Below are 8,141 nucleotides of genomic sequence, written 5' to 3' on the forward strand. Positions count from 1 at the left end.
TTTCCAGACCACCAAACTCAATAGTCAGTCATCTGGTCTCCTTGTATTCAACCTCTTATTAGGTTTCAGCTGACGGCTCCCTCTAAAAGAAATCCTGTACCTTTTGGTAGTCACTGCCCAATTCCTCTTAACTATCTCTGACACATCCCCACCTCTCACACCACATTTTATTTATCCATTCATTAGTTGATGGACATTTGGGGGCATTTCCACTTTTAGGCTATTATAGAATAATGCTTCTATGAACATTAATGTTCAAGTTTTTGTGTGGACATGTTTTCATTTCTCTTGGATATATGTCTATTAGCGGAATTGCTGGCTCATATGGTAACATTAAATTTAAGCCTTTGAGAAGCTGCCAGCCTGTTTGACTGTTTTCCAAAATTACTGCACCATTTTACATTCCTACCAGCATGTATGAGGGTTCCAGTATTTCCATATCCTCCTCCACATGTCATTATCTGCCTTTTTTACTATAGCCATCCTAGTTGGGGTGAAGTGGTATCTCATTGTACTTTTGTTTTGCATTTCACTGATGGCTAACGATATCAAACATCTTTTCATGTATTACTTGCCATCTGTGTATCTTTTTTGGAGAAACGTCTACTTAGATCCTTCACTCATTTGTTAAAATGAAATTTCTTTATACTATTGAGTTGTAAGACTTTTTAATATATTCTGGTTATTATAATCTTATCGGATATGCAATTTGCAAATATTTTCTCCCATTCTGTGGGTTCTGTTTTCACTTTCTTTATGGTGTCTTTTGAAGCATAAAAATTTTTTAACTTTGATGAAATCAAATTTATCTGATTTTTTCTTCTATTTCTGGGCTTTTGGTGTCATATTTAATAATTCTTTCTCAAAACCAAGATTATAATGATTTACTCCTGTGTTTTCTTCTAAGAGCTTTACAGTTTCAGTTCTTACATTTAGGTCTTGATCCATTTTGACTTAATTTTTGTGTATAATGTGAGGTAAGGGTCCAATTTCATTCTTTTTCATGTGGCTATCCAGTTACTCTAACACCATTAACTGATTTCACTCTTGATTTTAAATGTCTATTATGCATTAACAAGTTCATTTGCATTTCTAACAGGTACATTAAATTTAACATACCAAAAGACAACTCTTCATTCCTTTCCTACAAACTTATTGTTGCTCCTTCTCCAGTCTCTCCCAACTCAGTGAATTATACCTATCCACTCAGTTGTTGAAAACAAATTTATCTATGATTGTTCCTTACCCTGACCCATCAGCAAGTTCTCTTATCTCTATCTTCAAAGCACATTTTAAATTCATTCTCTTCATCTCCTCTTTTCTACCTACCTTCATTTTCTAGGTGATTTCATTTAGTTACATAGCTTAAATACCATCTTTATGCTGTGATGACACATATATATATATCTCTAAGTTCATCTTCTACTCTAAACTCTAGCTTTATATATACAACTTTCTACTAGCAGACTCCACAATAGGCATCTTTAACTTAACATGCCCAAATGCAAACATTTGATCCCCAACCTTCCCTTATTGCCCCTAACATACCATATTTTTCCCTCTTATCTCCAGCAAATGGTGCCACCATTTGCGCAATTGTTCAGGACAAAAGCCTTGGAATTTTCCTGGCTCTTTGCTCTCATATCCAACATAGAAAGTGTTAGCAAATCCTACAAGTCTACCTTCAAATTGTATCTGGAAAATGAGCACTTCTTACTACTTCCACTGCTACCAACCTAGGCCAATCCGCCATCATCTTTTGCCTGGTTTAGTCCAATAGTCTCCAAATAGGTTCTTCTGCTTCCTTTCTAGTACTGCCATATCTATTATCTTTTTTTCCCACAGTAGCCAGAGTGATTATTTTAAAATACAGATCAGATCAAGTCACTTCCTTTTTCAAAGCCTTCCGATGACCTTCAATGAATTTAGAATAAAATTCAAAGGCCGTGTTATGGTCTACCCAGCCTTGCATGATCTAGCTTTTAGCTGGCCTACAGATCTAAACTCTTGCCATTTGTCTCCTACCCAACTGTGCTCCAGCCATAGTGCTGTTATCCCAACTCCTCAAGCACATTCCCATCCTAGGGTCTTCTTGCTATCTCTCTGTCTGAGTCCCTTTTGTCCCAGACAACTGCAATGCTTGCTCCCTCTCTTCATTTTGGTATGAGCAGAAGTCTTTCCTGACCATCCTATCTAAAAGTAGACCCATCACTCTTAATTCCCCTTGATTGTCTATATCCTCTGCTGAATATAAGCCACATAAAGGCAGGTTCTTTGCTTTTGACCCTTGGTGCATGCCTAATGTCTAGAGAGGACTTGGCACACAGTAGATCATTAGTTAATATTTGTTGAAGGCATAAACAGATGAATGAATTAATGTCTTTGTTACTATCATCCTAGTTGAAGCCACTAGGTCTCTTCTGTAATAATCTCCTAGCAGATCTCCCAGTTTCCACTCTTGTTTCCTACACACAGTCTAATCACCATAAAGCATTATGTTTTATATACATACAAATCAGATCAAGTCATTCTCCTGCCTAAAACGCCACAGTGGTAACTCATCATGCTTATAATACAATCTAAACAGCTTACCTGTGATATAGGAAGGTTGATATCAGCTGCCTCCTGCCTATTTCTCAGTACATGAATCCACACGTCTGCCTCACTGGTATGTTCCAGCCATACTGACCTTCAAGACCCTCTACATCATTTCCTGTCTTAGGATCTTTTTTTGATAATATCTGGTCCTTCTTCACGGAACACTCTTATTTCAGTCTTCAAAGTGTTGGCTTATTTTTGATCATTAAGACTTCTGCTTAAATATCACCACGGAATTTCCTGACCACCCAGTGTAAAGTAGACATTGGTCATTTTGACTCATTGCTCTGTTTTAGCTTTCTGCATGGCCCTTATCTTGATCTGAGATTCTTATTTATTGATTATTGATTGTATTTCTTCTCCCGTCACCCTGCCCACTGTTCCCCCACAACCAGAATATAAACTCAAGGGATCATGCTGGCAAGTATGTGCAGAAAAGGGAACACTTGCACACTGTTGGTGGGAATGTAAATTAGCACAACCACTATGGAGAACAGTTCGAAGGATTCTCAAAAAACTAAAAATTGAGCTACCATATGATCCAGCAATCCCACTGCTGGGTGTATATCCAAATGAAATGAAATCAATATATTGAAGAGATATCTGCACTCCTATGTTGTTGCAGCACTGTTTACAACAGCTAAGATTTGGAAGCAACCTAAGTGTTCATCAACAGATAAATGAATAAAGAAAATGCGGTACATATACACAATACAGTATTATTCAGCCATAAAAATGAATGAGATCCAGTCATTTGCAACAACATGGATGGAACTGGAGATCATTATGTGAAGTGAAATAAGCCAGGCACAGAAAGACAAACATTGCATGTTCTCACTCACTTGTTTGGGATCTAAAAATCAAAATAATTGAACTCATGGACATGGAGACTAGAAGGATGGTTACTAGAGGCTTGCAAAGGTAGTGGGGTGCTGGGGGCAGCGGGAAGTAGGAATGGTTAATGGGTACAAAAAATAGAGAGAATGAATAAGACCTACTATTTGATAGCACAAAAGGATGACTATAGTAAATAATCACTTAACTGTACATTTTAAAATAACTTTTTAAAGAGTATAACTGGATTGTTTGTAACCCAATGGATAAATGCTTGAGGGGATGGATGTCCCATTCTTCATGATGTGCTTATTTCACATTGCATGCCTGTATCAAACATCTCATGTACCCCGCGTAATATATACACATACTAATTACCCACAAAAATTAAAAATAGAATAAAAATAAAAAAGGGATCAGGGATTGTGCTTTCCTTGTTCAAAACAGTATCCCTAGCACTTCTCATAGTAGCCAGCACATAGTAGATGCTTAATATTTATTTTTCACACCAAATAGTTTATATTCTTTTGTCTTATCACCAATTTCTACTTAGTGGGTTAGAGGAATATATTTTGATAAAGTCTCATACAGTTTGTTTGTTGGTTGGTTGGTTTTTATTTTTGTTTTTGTTGTTCCAAATGAGTACAATTTAGAATTGAGCCTAATTTTACAATTAAACTAGCGGAGTGTTTTTTTCATTATTAGATGTCACATATAACATTTCCCAGTGTTCTAAGTATGACTTTGGCAAATGCAGCCTTTCTAGTGACTTGGCTACTTAGATTTTCTTTCCTCATTCTTGGTAGCTGTTATCAAAATAATGATTATAAGACCTTATACTTGCACCGTAACTTAGAGTTACTGAATCATTTTACAAAAGAGAGTACTGGATCTGATTTTAAAAAGTTGTTTTCATTAGTGTTCTATATTGAAATGGAGACAAAAGTGAAAAGGGATTACATACTTTCTCAAGGATACAGGACAACAAAATCGTGGAATCAGAATTCAACCCAGGTTTTTTTCTCCCCAAAAGTCCTGTTTCTTTCCACAACAGCTCATGTTTACCCCTCAAGGGACTACTTGGAAAACATTACTTTGTTCTTTCATGTATCTTCCTCTTTAGGCTTTCCCTCTCCTTACTTGCCAAACCCTTAACTAGAATATTACGGAATTCAGAGAAAGCCCTGGCTGGAGGCCTCCTTTAGGACAGAAATTACAATAGAAGCCTCAGTCTTGAAATGAACACCTTTGTACTCATAACATAATGTTTTCAAATACTAAGGTATTAGAATTGTAAGAATTTACATTCTACGCATTCAGATATTAAGAATCTTAAGACAATAAAGGGCACCAAGCATGACTTGTAATTGACATTTTATACACTTATTTAAAAGAAGGATTTATGGAGAAACACTGGAAATTTGCAAACTTTGGGGAAATAATATGACAGGAGATGAGTGTATGTGTGGGAGAAAGACGAAAAATAGGTTTTTGAACCTGTAATTTTAACTCCCACACTGTTTCTTTTAAATGTCTACACAGATAGTGTTTATAATAACTCAGCCCTTTAAGGCCAACACATCCTGCCTGTGGGGCTATTAAGCCTGTTTAAAAAATAATTACTGTAAGGCTTGTTAATACCATTCAATGTGCTATGGAAGTGACATACCCAGGGCCCAGAGTGCTAGCATTTTTTCAGAAAAATAAATATAAAGATATATCTTTATATGCAAGTGAATTTTTATGTTTGTAATAAATAAGTGATGCATTACATGATTCACAGTTTACCCCTAGGTAAACTAAAATCTACCATTTATGGAACAAATTTTTATTTATAAAACATCTGATTCTGGATAATAGCTTATCAATATAATTGTATAGGTTTCAGTGTGCATGTGTGTGCTTACTATAAGCATTACTAAAATGGCTCAGTGCTGCCCAATTACTATTATATCTTGGGAAGATAAGACTAAATATTTAAATAAGATTTAAGTGACAATGATAGGCCAATTTAGTAAATAAAGAGAAAATCTAATTAAAATTGATGCATGTAATATACTTAAGTAATTCATGAGACACAGCAATAAATGTTAGTTATTCAAACAGCAGCAAACAATATATAAATATTACTTACTCATTTAATCACAACACACTATCATCCTCTTCTCATCTGGACAATAGGTTGTGTTTATTCTAGTACCTAGGAAACACTGCCCAAGCTAAACCAGCTTTCTGGCAGATTACAACAGTATCACATTTTTGGCCATACTATGCCACCTTTTCATCCTGATGTTTTCAAAATCCTTCAGTGTCAAGCATTGTTTAACCATTGTGAAAGCTGATGCCTGGTTAAAATGATACACGATCCACCTCATATAATTAACTCTGCTGTCTTCACTCAAAAAGTGTGTAAGATCTAAACTTAAAACGTATTCTATTTTTTTTTTTTTTTAAGTATTCTAAAGTCATTGGCTAGTTGGATGGCAAAGCTGTGTTTAAAACCCAGGCCTGAGTAGTTCCCAAACCTACGCTTTTTACACTGGGACCTCCCTCCTCCCTTTTCATCTCCCTTTAGTCTCACAAAACTAAAACCAACAGTTTAAAATCTGTAAAGTTAACCACAAAAATGTTATTTCCTAATTGTGATACCCTTTCCTTTCCTTCCCCCCAGATATTTGATGTGATTTTTTAAAATTTTTCCTATATAGAATGGTAGTACATATTTCAGATTTACCTGGCACTTCTACTGGAGTTCCCTCTGGGTATAGTGAATGTCTCTTGCAAGTGGGGCTGAGAAGAAGGAAAATGCCTCCTGGATATGCCCCTAACCCAGCTCTAGTGATAAGATCGCTGTCTGTGAGACCCACAACTTTTTCTATACAGGCCTCTTAGCCACTACGACAGGGGAAGAAAACCAGATCCTTTCAGCACCAGGCCCGGGACGCTTCCAGATACTATCTAGGAATCTGGGGGACTTCTACTTATCAAAGGTTTGTTTCTAGCCACTACTCCTGCTATCTGGGACTAAGAATATCCTAAAATATAACTCCATGATATGTTTGGTGAGCTGTAATATTTTAGGGCATTACGTTTCCTCTGCAATCTTGAGTTAAAGATGTACAATACTAAGCAAAAAAATATGCATATTGTAGTTACTGCAAAAACATCTTCTAGAACTATAGGTTAAATGACATTAACCACATGAGGAAATAAAACAAAATGACATATAAAGAATATTTATATTATTTCATAATTGTAGAATAATTATAAAAATGGTGACTTTATAAACCTTTATGCTTATATTTATGATGATTAAATATGATTTACATGGAAGTGTTTAGTAGGTTATTAAGAACCATGTACATATGTTAATTATTACTTATAATATGGTTTAGAAAATGCATTATTAGAAAGAAGAAAAAGAATAAAATCAAATAAAGCAATTAAAGTTTTTAAAATAACTATCAATTAATCATTTAACTAGTCATAATCTGAATCTACTGAAATATATGGAAAATACCTTTATAATTCGATTGTATTCTTGCTTTTTGCAATCTTTAAAAATATTTAAGGTCTTATCTCTGTATTTGTAAACTGATAGTGACAACAGCTAATTATTTTGTTAAAATACTTTCTTTCCCCAAAGGTGTTATAATTCAAAAGAAAAGAAATAAGTTCATCATTCTTAGCTCTTAATATTTTTTGAAATTTTAATCTTCCATCTGAAAGTGAAGAAAATGAAAATTCCTAAGGGTTAACTTCACAATGTCAAATTCTAGGCTGATCATACATCCTTTAATTCTTAGTTCCTCGGAATTGACACGTACATCCAAAGAAGGCACCACCCAAAATGAGAAAATGTAAAAAAAGACGACTGTTATCACAGATAAATATATGGGTAAAAATATCATGAAATCTGGCTGTGACCATGGACTCAAAGTAGGAATTTAAAAACTAGCTACAGAAAATATAAGCCCAGAATGTGAAAGAAGGTGGTGCTTTTTTTTCTTAACTAACGCATTCCTTATGAAAATTTTTTATTAAGTACAGACACTACTGTACTTTCTCTCCTTCAGATAAGTAGAATAGATAAGCAAGTGCCTTTAAATTTGGTTCATCAGTTTTGACAGTAAACACACTCCTACATTATAGAAAACGGGTAGGAGTCTTTTAACCAATAACCAGTGAAAAAATAATACCCGCCCCTTCTAGCCCAGAGGGTTTCCATGGGAATTCTGTCTATATTAGCTTTGGCAGAGACTTGTGGCTATTTTTAGAGGATTTGAAAGCAACTAAAAATGCCTTTCACTTTTATTCCAAAGCTGAACTGTATCTATGTTTATGGCCCCCTCACCCTACGCACAGGCTATGCACAAACAAGTGCACACGTGCGCATACACACACACACACACGTACTCCTGAAAAAAACAATTGTATTAGCTTTAGCTTGGGTCCAGTTCAACATCAAAAGCCAAGCCACTGGCTCTCCTTTTCCACATTGTTCAGGTGCTGACAAGCCTGACTTTTTATTAGCTCTAATTGCTCTTAAAACTTTACCCAGGAGACCTTGCTACACTGTCTGTTAGACCAAAATCTAAAATTCTAAGGCTGTTCTTCTAACTAGAGCCTTTCTTGGTACAGCATGAATTACCAGACTTGGTTTATTTATAAAAATTACCAAGTATAGACAGAGTCCAGTAGTTGCATAC

General features: G+C 35.3%; 1 protein-coding gene and 1 long non-coding RNA gene across 10 annotated transcripts in view; both read right to left on the reverse strand.

The window, feature by feature from the left end:
• KCNQ5 (potassium voltage-gated channel subfamily Q member 5) overlaps positions 1–8,141 on the reverse strand; it is a 616,433-nt gene that overhangs the window by 456,566 nt on the left and 151,726 nt on the right. The gene's annotated exons all lie outside the window — the stretch shown is intronic.
• The window catches only part of LOC134735425 (uncharacterized), a 70,796-nt gene that overhangs the window by 26,307 nt on the left and 36,348 nt on the right, over positions 1–8,141 (reverse strand). The gene's annotated exons all lie outside the window — the stretch shown is intronic.

The sequence above is a fragment of the Symphalangus syndactylus genome, chromosome 2, assembly GCF_028878055.3.
Source record: "Symphalangus syndactylus isolate Jambi chromosome 2, NHGRI_mSymSyn1-v2.1_pri, whole genome shotgun sequence".
Lineage (NCBI taxonomy): Eukaryota > Metazoa > Chordata > Mammalia > Primates > Hylobatidae > Symphalangus > Symphalangus syndactylus.